At 37.7% G+C, this 12,863-nt stretch overlaps 1 non-coding gene across 1 annotated transcript; it reads right to left on the reverse strand.

Annotated features, from left to right (window-relative positions):
- Window positions 1-1,769: 1,769 nt before the first annotated feature.
- On the reverse strand, window positions 1,770-1,974 carry LOC113602605 (small nucleolar RNA U3). The gene has a single exon (XR_003424090.1). It is a non-coding gene; the product is annotated as a small nucleolar RNA U3 (small nucleolar RNA).
- Between the last annotated feature and the right edge of the window lie 10,889 nt (window positions 1,975-12,863).

Below are 12,863 nucleotides of genomic sequence, written 5' to 3' on the forward strand. Positions count from 1 at the left end.
TGAGATCGTGACCTGAGCTGAAGTCGGACGCTCAACCGACTGAGCCACCGAGGCGCCCCTTTCCTGTTTATTTTCTAAATCAGGAAGTATATTCCTATGATTTGTGGAGGCATTGTTTTTCTCACATGTTTCAAAGTTACTTTTTTACTTTGTAAGCATGGGTTGAGGCTTTTTAATAAACAAGCATCTTTGCATATCATGATGAGTTTTCATTGGAGAGCTTTCTTAACCATTTCCACTTGAGCCTAACATCATACCATTAAAAAAAAACACAAAAAAATTTAATCTATATGTGCTAAGATGCATCTGACTACAGCATAGTGTATTTCATAATTTGACTTTACATTATAAAATATAATAATACATTTTATTTTATATTACCATACACTAATACATTATATACCTGTACATATATATCTGTTTGCTAGTTGACATGAATTTGCATTGGGTGGTGGCTGATTTCATTTGATCTTATCGCCAACTGGATATTCATATGTGTGTCTAAAGTACTTTTTAGAACAGACGTCTACTCATGGAGTTCACAAAGCCTGTTATCTACGGTAGGATATTTAAAGGACATCTTACTTTATTTCACGGGAGCAGAAATTTTGTCTAAGATTATGAGCTGATCAAGGCAAAGATTTGGCACTACCATATTCAATGGAGGACTAATGGCCATCGATGCTTCTGTATAATTACTGTGAACTTAAGTGTTTTTATGTCAACATTATCTGTATCCCATTTACTAATAGTTATCTAAGCTACAATATATACATTTTTTTTCTTTCATTTCATTACAATCAGTAAATCTTTGTGGTGATGGCAGTGTTTTTAACATGAACATTGTCATCTGACATCTTTGTTCATAATGAGCTACTTATACAGTCAAAAGTTATGAAAAAGTATGATTTTCATATTCTCAAATGTATATCAGCTTTATGCACTTTTCTTTGAATCATTCCACATGTCTCTTGTGTTCTATTAAACTCATAGAAAGAGATCACTTTTTATATTTCCCAACAGGGGCAAGACCAAGTAAAATGCCACAAAAAAGAACATGACTGGCTTGTTTATGAAAGGATAAATATCATATGGCCTGTTAGAATTGATAAGAAAAGATGATTAATAAATGCAACACTTAGGCACAAAAGAAAGATAATTATATGAGGTGACAGAGGTGTTAGCCAATCTTATTGTGGTAGTCATCTCAAAACATATACATGTATCAAATCATCATGTTGTAAAACTTATATTTCCCAATGATATATGCCAATTATATCTCAGTAAAACTGGGAAGAAAAGGATTTCAGGATTGCAACAGCACAGTATGCAAATAAGCACAAACTTTTCTAAGCAAAAACCATTGTGAGACAACACTAGTGTTACACCCAGGAAGCCGTGAAGCGGGCCCTGGTTCTATCTGCAAATACGTCCCAAACATCTGACCACTTGTCACCATCTCCACTGCTAACAAACAGCCTAATTTCCCCTCTAGGTTACTACACCAGTCTCTTAAGTAACCTCTTGCTTCTGCCTTTGCCTTTCCAGTTGATTGGTAGCATAGAAATCAGATTAATTCTGATAGACCTCCTCTTCTGAAAATCCTCCAATGATTTTCCTTTCACTCCAAGAAAAGTCAAAGTCCTTGCCATGGCTGACAAATCTGTTTACACTCCAAGTGCTGTGTCCTTGCTCACTTAGCTTCACCCACACAGCATTCCAATGGACAATTAAAAAGGGACACATGTGGCTTCTTTTTTAGAGAAACGACTCAGACAATGGGCCACTTTCCTCTTAGTCCCCCAAAGGAGGAGGGAACAATCATCAATGACAAGGGCAGCTGTGGAAACAACACCCAGAGTCGGCTTCACAGGAAGGGACACTATTTCTCCTCCTCATGCTTTCAGGGACTCCATACTTAGAGAAATTTCTCTAGTGACAAACTTTAGAAACAATCCCTGAAAGTACAGTCTTCACATTTCCAATCATTGAAAAATCCATGGTCCTACCAACACGTCCCAGTTCTATCTAAAATTCCCTCCAATGTGATGTCCTTAAATATAAAAAAGATTAGGGGCGCCTGGGTGGCTCAGTCGGTTAGACATCCGACTTCAGCTCAGGTCGTGATCTCACAGTTTGTGAGTTTGAGCCCTGCGTCAGGCTCTGTGCTGACAACTCAGAGCCTGGAGCCTGCTTCAGATTCTGTGTCTCCGTCTCTCTCTGCGCCTCCCCTGCTCGTGCTCTCTCTCTCATTCTCTCTCAAAAATAAATAAATATTTTTAAAAAATTTTTTAAATAAAATAAAAAAAATTAGCAACAAGGGAAAAGAATGAAGATATAACACGAACCCAAGAATTCAGCAACTTCGTAATTTGTTACTGGATTATCAAAGGTTGAATTTTTTTTTTTTAGTTTAATAATTGGAGAAACAAACTTCTTATTCCAGAAATTAGTTACACTACAGGTCTGTGGTTTGGAATGTTAAATTATCCATTTAAAACAGAAAGTCAATTTATATTTCTCAGAAACAATTATGACTTAATTGCTGTTATCAACCTAATAAATTACTAGGTGATTTCCACAAACTGGTTATACACTCAAATTTCATGTGTGATGAAAGAACAATTGTATCAGTATTCTGCAAATATGAAAAGGAAATTAGCTCATTGGCCACAAGGGAAAGGCATACACCTTGAGTGTAAACTCATCTATCTTTTTCTGTCTTTAAGCAGGCAAATTATATTGGGAAAGAAACAGTTTGTGTCTCACAGGAATAATGTGTAATATGTTAATTGCTTTTCAAATACCATAGCATGGCTCAAAAAATATTCTTTGTGTCTAATGAGAATGTCATGTACTCTCGTGAACTCTGTTTTTTAATGTACATCTACTGGCAACAAGTTCAATTACATAGATTCTTTTTATAACACAAGAAAACAGATACCTCAAAAGGGTTAACCCAACCCAGAAGATCATGAATTTCCCTTGGAACATAACAATGGCCATGAAGACATGGGACATCTATTGTAAAGAATATGCTATGGCAATAGTCCAGAAAGCTAAGAAGAAATTTTAAGTGGATAAGTCATAGCCACTAAGATCAAAACAGTGAGCATACTCATTTCAGTACCCATTCAAGAAATATTTATGTCATGTCTGTGTGCTAACTGTGCAGATGAAAATATAAATGAGACCTGGTTTTTAATCTCCTGGTGCTCACATTTGGAAACATGAAACCAGAGACATAGTAACATATTTAATATTAATATGCACCAAGTATAATACTAACATCAAAGTAATAGTGGTTTCATTGTTTAGAGAATTAACTTCAAAAACGAAGCTACCCAAAGACGGATGAATATAAATATATTAGGTTAAAAAGAGAAGGAAGTACAGACAGAGAAAATACCATGAGCCGCAGCACATAAACGAAATAGCCACTCTGCATCTGACAACAAACAATTGTAGCAGAACATGGAATGGAAGGCAAAGAAAAGTAGGATAGGAAATGAGAGAGGTCGTCAGGGGCCTACTGAAATAATTTGATGCCATGCTAAGAACTTTAAAGTTTATCCTGAAGATGGAATTTTGCTGGTAAATAATGCAAAGCACCCTGTTTGCATTTTTGCAAAGGCAGACTGTCAGAGATAATGGAATATAAGGGAAGAAGTTGGGAGGCGGGCAGGACAAGCAGTGAGGAAATTATCTCAATGATCCAGGCAAAATACATGGGCCTGAACTAGCCAGTGGTCATAAAGATGGAGGTGTGAGTCCAAAGCAAGAGTTGTAAAAGGAACTGAATCAGAGGATTTCAAGATAAACTGAGGAGGAGAGTGGAGAAGACTCTCAATTTTCTGGACTGAATGATCACATTAAAAAAAGATAGTACCTTTAGCTAAAAGAAAAATACAAGAAGAAAATTTAGCATTGATGAGAGATTTAAAAAAAAACAACTAGATTTATTCTGAGAACTTTTTCAAATGCTTGAAGTCATCCAAATTAACATGTCACATATGCAGCCGGGCATAGGTCTGGAGCTCGGGAGAGGTTGGTACTAGAGAAACACATGTGCGGTACATGGGATTCCAAGAAAAGAGGCCATTTAGTGGGAACCAGGTGGGGCAAAGGACAGAGCTCTAGGGAAAAGCCTTACTTAGGTGGCAGGAAAGAAGAGAAAACCACGGAGACTGAGGTATAATGGTCAAAGAGGCAAGAAAAAAATGAAGCAAAATAAGGTTATTCATGGAAGTCCAAGGGAACAGGACGTTGAAGAAGAAATCTGTGGAAAGAGATGCTTTAGGATGACAAGGGTTAGCTCTAAAGTTAAACCTACCCAAGTGGCTGGTTCCTAAGGCAGATAGGCTTGATGACTTTAAGCTCTCCAAAATCCAAGATTCCAAGATAAAAGATATATTGATTCTAACCTAACCTTTGACCTTGCTAAAGTACATGGCAAGGTCAAAGATCTATTATTTTATTGCTATAATTATTATGTATCATTTTAAATTATTATCAACAACCTTTCACTATATTAGTACCTTTTCTCCTTCCTTAAATGTAAGTTCTGACAGTAATTACAACCCTTTGGCCAAACTGACTGACTCACTTTGCCTCATCTGCGATCCAGCAGGTACTGTCATTCCTTCATCCATATTCTTAATTTCCCAAACATTTCTTGAGAGCTTACTAAGTATGAGGCAGTGTTACGCACCAGAACGGAAACTGCTACCACAAAGTAATTTCTTTAATGGGACACAATTCAAAAGGATATGAATTATTAAAACACATGAAAAACTTGGACATCTGCTGCTTCTTTTAACTGTTCATGAAAAACTCCACGTGGAAAGGCATGGGTTGGAGTTTCTTGAAAGACAGGAAAAGTCTTATTACTTTTCAGCCATCTGCTAAGAAAAGGCAGCTGTGTTAGCTTTGTTGGCTGGAAAAGGGCTGTTTACCTAAGCGTGTAGTACTAATTGTTAGTTCCTTTTGGTCTCTTCTTTTAGTCTCTCTCAATTTATCAATATTGCTATGTTCTTTCTGCCACTGAGACTCCTCTTGCTTTTCCCTATAGACTCTCACCCCTCACCCTTGCCAACATCTCAATGGAAAAATTAATAGCTCAGCTCTCCCCACCACTTATCTGTTCTGCACATGCCACCTGTATAAGGCCTGTACTACATGAATTTAAACTATTAACAATGTGTGTGGTTTTGCCACAGCTATTTATCTGCTAGAATGTTCTGCTCCAGCCTGGCAGCAGTTAAGTGATGAGAAAATTAGCCTTTCCTTCCTGTAATTTACAAGGCTGTAATTTACAAGGCTTAAGTAAGTATGGCACACAGATAGAAAGTTGCATAGGAATTCCAAAGGATCTCTCTACTTTTCCCCAGTCCATTCCTGCACACAGATACCCTCCAAGTACTGATTTTAAATTAATTACTCCTTACATAGGAATATAAAGAGTGGTCACTAAAGGATGACTATTTTATCATACATAAAAATTATGCTCAGATAAAATTAATCTATGTGCAATTCATATTTGCATAATTATAAATGCACAATCATAAATAAAACACAATGGACTTCAGAGGACCACAACAAACAAACTGCAGAATTAGTATTATTGGCATCAGTAAAAGAAATAGATGGTAAATCAAAGTTACTTGCCATGATTTGGGAAACTATTTGAAGTGTTTGGGTCTAACACAAGTATACACCAGTTTTATACCTTATTTTTTAGCATAGGTTTCAGCAATAATAAAACTTTAATTCGCGTTTTCAAGTGTGTGGCAATTTGAATGCAGTTCTTTACCTTTGACTATAAATACTAATATTGTAGAGTCTATTTCAGGAGATTTGTCAATATCTACTGAATTTATAATATAAAGTTTGTTAAAGTAGCAAACCTTGAAACTCAGTACCTAACTTTTAACCAAAGAACTGAATGTAGATCATTTTCCCAAAAGAAATCAATGTTAAAAAACTTTTAATGCAAAAATTTAATAAAAACTATCTCACTAGCACCTGGGTTAACTAACGTTTTAGTGTTTGCCTCAACCAGTCTACAAAATGTTTTTGTAGATGATGCCATTAATTCTAATAACCAACCTAGGTAACCATTTTACCTATGGAGACATGAAGGCTTAGAGACCTGCTCAAGCACCAGGAAAGGCAGAGAGGTAACCAAGTTAGTCCCATTTGAAACACAAAACTAATGGCTTCCTCTGCTTCCCGACCCACGAACAACAGCTGATCTACCCGTATTGTGTGGGGACACCGGAAAGACTTTTAATTTTTCTTGTCAGACAGAGCAGAAGAGAAACATGGACACTTCTGGTTTTTAGAAAGAAGTTAGTAGCAATGTGAGAAAATGGGCTGAAGAAGGTTGGAAGGATGGAAAGAAAACCACTTGCTAGGCCACTGTTGAGATATGACAGGAAGATCTGGCAGAATCCAGTACTCCAAAATATTTATTAACTAGTAATCATGGGTGAAAGATGATTAAGGGAGGAGACTGCAATAGAATTTGCTCCTCAAGGATTTCCCAGCCCTGTCTTGCAAGACTTGTATTTATGACCCTCATAAAATTGTGGTAAAGGCTAACGAAGGGGGGACAGATGAGGTGCTTTGGAAATTTACTTAGGAAATTTCGGTGTCAAAAGGAACTTCATTTCTCAAATATTAGAGCTTCTGTAAAATACAACAAGAAATTACCCCCAGTGATTTCCTCCCAATATCTTGCAAAGGCAGAAAGTCCACCTATGAGGGATGCTAGGTACAGACTTTCTATCTTATGGTAAGTTAACCACATGACCTCCAGTGTCTTTACCAACTCTGAAGTTTTATGGAGCTCCCAAGAACAAAAAAGCCTTTGCGATGAATTAGCTTCAGAAATGAATAGATTTTGCAGGTTTCGCTCCCTCTTACTCCTCAAGAATACTTAGTGCCTTATTAAAATGTCCTAAGTTTTCTTTGTTCACACCATCTAATTGAACATCACTTTTCCCCCCACCTTTTAAATGTTTCTTAAACTTTATAAAATGCTTAAAAACAAGTATGCAATATTATACCATGATCAACCAGGAACAAACTTGACTCAGGCCAGTCAAACTTAGGTAGCTGATTGCTCTAACCTTCTAGTTACAAAGACCCAAGTTAAAAAAAAAATTTAATATTTATTTTTGAGAGACAGAGCACAAGCGGGGGAGGGGCAGAAAGAGATGGAGACACAGAATCCAAAGCAGGCTCCAGGCTCTGAGCCATCAGCTCAGAGCCTGACGTGGGGCTCGAACCCGTGGACTGTGAGATCATGACCTGAGCTGAAGTTGACGCTTTAACCGACTGAGCCACCCAGGCACCCCAACACAGTTTTTTTTTATGGATGTTACTGTGTAAAGACCGTATTGGGGAAGATTGTATCGTACCCACAGACTTTCATCAAATAAACCTTTGAACCAGGCAAAACTAGCAAATGAATACGTGTGCTGGTGTCATCCCTTTTAAAAAATCTGTAATTCTGGGGGCACCTGGGTGGCTCAGTTGGTTAGGCGCCCGACTTCGGCTCAGGTCATGATCTCACAGTCCGTGAGTTCAAGCCCTGCGTCGGGCTCTGTGCTGACAGCTCAGAGCCTGGAGCCTGCTTCAGATTCTGTGTCTCCCCGTCTCTCTACCCCTCTGTGTCTCATGCTCTATGTCTCTCTGTCTCTCAATAATAAATAAATGTTAAATTTTTTTTAAAAATATGTGTAATTTTTAGTAGATGTAATTAGGGAAAGAGTGTCTGTTATGTGTGTAAGCATATATAATAAAGCTGACTTTACCCATTTGACAATTAAGGAGTCTGTGTGCCTGGAGGAGAAAGAGAGAACACACACACACAACACAGTAAATGGGGTAAAACACTAACAACAGGTGAAGCTTGAAGAACATAGAGGTATTATTTTTATATTTGCAGTATATCTGTGAACAGTTTCCAATATTTTCAAGTAAAATATATTTTTTAATTAAGGAATCACTTGTCAAAGTTTGGGAAGAAATATAGGTGAATAAACTCTTAACAGTCATCACAAGCCAAAGAAAAACCATACACATCTGGTGTGAGATTATCTATGTTATAATTCATACTCATATATATTCACATAAAACATACATTCAGGTTTATTGGGTATTTTCACTACAATTTTTTTTTTCAAATTTACCTACTGCAGGGAAGCGATTTCTTAGGTGCTAGAGTGTTAGTATTAAATTTTTCCTTAACGCTCATTTACTTTGAGAGACAGAGACAAAGCACGAGCAGGGGACGGGTAGAGAGAGAGGGAGACACAGAACTCAAGGCAGGCTCCAGGCTCTGAGCTGTCAGCACAGAGCCCCACGTGGGACTCAAACTCGCAAAATGTGAGGTCATGATCTGAGCTAAAGTTGAACACTTAACTGACTGAGCCACCCAGGCACCCCTAGAATGTTAGTATTAAGTCTGCATCTTCCTTGTGTCACTTTCGGCTTATTTCGCTGCTCCAGATTTTAAAAGTGATTCTGGTATGTGAGGCTTGAGAGAGTGTGAAAATAAAACCAGCCTGTATCCACAGACCAAAGGGCTGCCACATTTAGGAGGCTAGTAACAGATCAAGCACGTTACCTTTTTCACCCTAGGAGATCTACCTCAGATATCCACAAACGACATCTTCACATTTGTCAGAGATCTTTATTTAAAAAAAATGAAAGAAATTTCTGAGAAAACTTTTCTGGTTGATGCTTCTATGTTTAAATGCTATGCCAAACAGACTATTTTGAGCAAATGGAAAATTTAAAAATCTTCGCATCATTCATTCAAACCAATATATGCAAATATTCTTCAGAGTAATACTTGTTTTCAGGTAAAGAAGATTTTTAACGTATGTGCAAATCTGGTCAGTTTTGCTAGGTTTAGAAAGTATCCTGGGGGGGGGGTCACTGCAATTAGTTCAAACTTCCCAACTAGGAATTCATTTGGTCTTTCAAATAATATGCATAAGCATCTCCTGGAAGAAATGAAGCTGTAAGATGTATTTAGAACAAAATAAAAACGAAAGGAGGAAAAATCACAGCTTTTTTCTTATGCAGAACAAATTGTGTACATTATATACAATATATGATTATGAAAGCTTATTTTTAAATTTCTAAACATACATCAAAAACTGAGAAGGAAAATTAAAAGAAAATGACACCAAGAAGAGGTGCCTAGGCGGCTCAGTTAAGCCTCCAATTCTTGGTATCTGCTCAGGTTGTGATCTCACGGTCTTGAGATCTAGCCCTGCATCGGGTTCCACTCTGCGTACAGAACCTGCTTGGGATGCTCTCTCTCCCTCTCTCTCTGCTCCTCCCGCGCTCACACTGTCTCTCAAGATAAATAAACTTAAAAACAATAACACCAAGGTCATTACCAGCTTAGTGGCCCTCAGCAATCAGAATAAGCTTAAGAAGTATGATGAAGGCTAAGCATGAAGAAGTACGAAGAGGACAGGAAGACACCTCAGACAGATGTACGTGTGTGTCTCATCCTTTCAGAGAATATATATACTAAAAGCTTGGGCCTGCAAGACAAGCATGTCAGCTGCAGAATTTCTTCAAAGAAAAGCTGTAGGAGAGGCAAACTAGTAAGAGAGGGAGAAGGCAGGACCTGTCTGGAAGCCGCACCTGCATAGCAAGCACATTCTTCTTTTTTTTTTTTTTTTTAGTGTTTGTTTAGTTTTGAGAGAGAACAAGTGAGCAAGCAGTGTGAGTGGGGGTCAGAGAAAGGAAACACAGAATCCAAAGCAGGCTCCAAGCTGTCAGCTGTCTGCACAGAGCCTGATGCAGGGCTCAATCCCATGAATCATAAGCCTGAGTCAGGCGCTCAACCAACTGAGCCACCCAGGCTCCCCACAAGCACATTCTTCTACTTAGATTGCATCATTATTGGGAGGGGGGGCATTTTTAGGGACTTAATAGAAATTTAGAGGACAGCACTTCATGTACCATTCTTGGCCAATACCTCTGAAATAGAAAGACATATCCATACTTGGGCAAGAAGGATAATTATTTCTATCACTTTGAACTGAGTGAGTTCTTCGGAAATCACTTTCTACACTCCTAAATTGGGTTATTTTACAAATTGGGTTATATGAACTCAACAATAAAAGGAGATTATTACTAATCTTTGATTCTCTGTATCATCCAGGTATTAGAAATTCCCTCTGATTTACGAGTCTATGTTCCATTCCAGGAATATGGATCCATTCTTCTCATCACAACTGAGGGGTTTAATCCTGGAGGTTTTAAAGAGAATATTGGCAATAGAAAAGCTGAGCATTAAGTGTAGGCATTAATAATGTCTTTTCACAGTGTTTTTTCCTTATCTTTTGTATTAGGCTTTTTAAAACAAGTGTCGTGTCTTGCTAATTAACTGTGGTAGAACGTTATCACCTGGGTAGAACATGTTAAAAAATAATTATATATTCCTTTGCATTGTGGTTCTTGGATGAAGGAAGAACACCAATCTTTGCCATCATTACATCTTCCATTTTTACCCCTGTCAGCCACTCTTTTCCTTCTAGGTGTACTAGGAGAATCTTAAGAGACCACCAAACCTGAATAACTCTGATATTTAATAGGAAGATAAAGGGGTCTTTCACCACATCAGAAGCAATGAGAATTACCAAATAAACACAAAGGAGAAACCTACATTCCTAGTGCTAGCACTAGACTTACGACTTCACTCTTTACAATTCATCCTTGGAGAGGGACACATGAGTGGCTTGGTCAGTCAAGGGTCAAGCTGTTGATTTCAGCTCACAGTTGTGAGATCAAGCCCTACCTCAGGCTCTGCTCTGACGGCACAGAACCTGATTGAGATTTGCACTGTCTCTGCTCCTCTCTCACTCTCTCTCACTCTTTCTCACTCTCAAAATAGACAAACATTAAAAATATTATCCTTGGAGAAAGGGAACCCTTTTTGGTGGGTTGTAAATTGGTGGGAATATAAATTCATACAACCACTAAGAAGACAGTATGGAAACTCCTCAAAAAATTAAACACAAATACTATATGATCCAACAATTCTACTACTATTTAGCCAAAGAAAACAAACACTAATTTGAAAAGACGTATGAACCCCTATCTATGTTCACCGTAGCATTATTTACAATAGCCAAGATATGGAAGCAACTGAAATGTCCATCAATAGATGGATAAAGAAGATGTGCTGTGTACATATGCGTGTACACACACACACACAGGATTATTACTTAGCTGTAAAAATAGAATGAGATTCTGCCATTTGCAACAATATGGATGGACATAGAAGGTATTATGCTAAGTGAAATAAGTCAGGCAGAGGAATACAAATACCATATGATTTCAGTTATGTGTGGAACCTAAAAAAACAAAACAAACCAGAAATGGACTGAAGGGTACTGATGTTTGCCAGAGGGAGGGGGAGGGGGAATGGACAAAATAGGTGAAGGGGATTGAGAGGTACTAAAGCTCAACTTTAAGTCACAAGCTTGAGGAGGAGTACAGCATACAGAGTATAATCAATGGTATGTAATAGTGTTGTATGATGACAGATGGTAGCTAGACTTAGTGTAGTCAGTACTGTATAATGTATAGAACTGTTGAATCAATGTTGCACACTTGAAACTAATATAATATTATATGTCAACTATACTGCAATAAAAAATTTTAAGAAATTAATTCTTAGGCCAGGTGGTAATTTAATCTACACTTTGGCCAGACTTTTTTTGGAGGTCTGGATGTGACCAAGGAAGAACACAACTTTTCAGTTAGGAACTGTTCTCTAAGCATTTTCTAGCCAATAGTTTTCACAGTAACTTTGGATGGAAGACATCTGTCTGTGACTTCTGTAAAGAGAAGTAGGAGAAAAAGACAACTAGCATTTCTAAGTGCCTACCAAGGATGAGGCACCCAAGAGTGTTTATCCCATATAACTATTATCACCATCTTGGTAAGTCAACATTATTACCCCATTTTATAGATGCAGAAACAAAGGCAAGGAGGGAAGAGTTGTATGGTCAGATTTAAACACAAGCTTGGTCTGTTTGTCCTACGCCATGCTGTGCCATTGTCCGCAAGTATGACCACTGTAACGAGGACGACTAGCATGGGCCCCAGTCATGCCCTCAGTGATGTTAGCCACCTGACAAATTTACTACCACACTTGCATCTCTGGGTAACTGTTCCCCTCCATTCTTAGCTCAATGAATGTGTGCAGTAAGAACAAAACAGCCCCAGAGAACATTTGGATAAATAAACAATGGGACTCAAAAGGTTACAGTAAAGTTTCCAGAAAATACTGTCGAAGTTCAGGATGTATATTAAGGAGTTTGGTTAATAAGAAATCAAAATTAGTGTTTTTAGGGGGGAGGAGCAGGTGTGTGTGTGCTTGAGCACATGTGTTTACTTCATCACGGAATCAAACCAAATCCTATAAATGAGTACTGAACATATGCCTACTTGTAACATGGAGAGTGCATAAAAGGGAAAGGTATAATCCTGAAGGGCTAAGACAAGCACTTCTAATGTAAGAAATCACGAAAGAAACTAAGACTAAGGAGGTCATTATTTTAAATAAATCCTATTTTTCACCACTAAATAGTTCACTAGATAAAAGAGCTCATTTGCTTCCCCAATTTTAAAGTATAACTAATTAGATGATAATCAACATGGTATTTGCCATCACACATTTAGACAATGTAGAATATGATGATTCATTACATCAATAATCAGTTACATTTAGAACTAATCATTTGAAATAAAGGTGAGCTCATATGCACAGAATCTGCCAATATTATCAAAGGAAAACATTATTGGGGCACCTGGGTGGCTCA

Source organism: Acinonyx jubatus, unplaced genomic scaffold, assembly GCF_027475565.1.
Source record: "Acinonyx jubatus isolate Ajub_Pintada_27869175 unplaced genomic scaffold, VMU_Ajub_asm_v1.0 scaffold_66, whole genome shotgun sequence".
Lineage (NCBI taxonomy): Eukaryota > Metazoa > Chordata > Mammalia > Carnivora > Felidae > Acinonyx > Acinonyx jubatus.